This window comes from Egretta garzetta, unplaced genomic scaffold (genome assembly GCF_000687185.1).
Source record: "Egretta garzetta isolate BGI_Z169 unplaced genomic scaffold, ASM68718v1 scaffold481, whole genome shotgun sequence".
Classification (NCBI taxonomy): domain Eukaryota; kingdom Metazoa; phylum Chordata; class Aves; order Pelecaniformes; family Ardeidae; genus Egretta; species Egretta garzetta.
This window is the reverse complement of record NW_009258681.1, coordinates 503,638-504,317: the sequence shown is the minus strand read 5'-3', so window position 1 is coordinate 504,317 and position 680 is coordinate 503,638. Positions and strand designations below refer to the sequence as shown.

Sequence of the window (680 nt, the reverse complement as noted above, 5' to 3'; positions counted from 1 at the left end):
AGGGCAGGGATGCTCAGTGCCTGAGGGGTTGCAGGGCACTGCTGGAAGCGGGTGCAGGAGGCCCAGGGGCTCGGGTGCACGCCTGCAGCACATCCAACCTCCGTGACCTTCACTGAAAACCTCCTCTCAGCAGCCCCCTTCCCACTTGCACGTGTTTGGGCCATGGGGAACGTGCTCTGGGGTGTCGAGGGAGGAGAGCACTGCTGGTGAGAACCCCTGAAAGGCAAGCAGCAAGCGCAGCAGCCTTCCATGGCACTGGGATGGGCACAGCACCCTTCCACGCACAGCAGCCTTCCACGGCACCGGGATGGGCACAGCACCCTTCCACGGCACCGGGATGGGCACAGCAGCCTTCCACGGCACTGGGATGGGCACAGCACCCTTCCATGGCACCGGGATGGGCACAGCAGCCTTCCACGGCACTGGGATGGGCACAGCACCCTTCCACGGCACCGGGATGGGCACAGCACCCTTCCATGGCACTGGGAAGGGCCGTGTCCATCCAAGCCCTGCTTGCTGCCTCCCATCAGGCTCACTCCCCGCAGTGGTTGGACTTGATGATCTTAAAGGTCTTTTCCAACCTAAACCATCCCATGATTCTGTGATTCTGTGACTCCGGGGCTGCGGGCACGGCCGGGGTCACCTGCCCCGAACAATGAAGCAGCGTCTCCGGCCGGGCC

The 680-nt window shown here is 64.0% G+C and overlaps 1 protein-coding gene across 1 annotated transcript in view; it reads left to right on the top strand.

The window, feature by feature from the left end:
- The window catches only part of LOC104135315 (indoleamine 2,3-dioxygenase 2), a 12,775-nt gene that overhangs the window by 11,465 nt on the left and 630 nt on the right, over window positions 1-680 (top strand). The window lies entirely within an intron of this gene.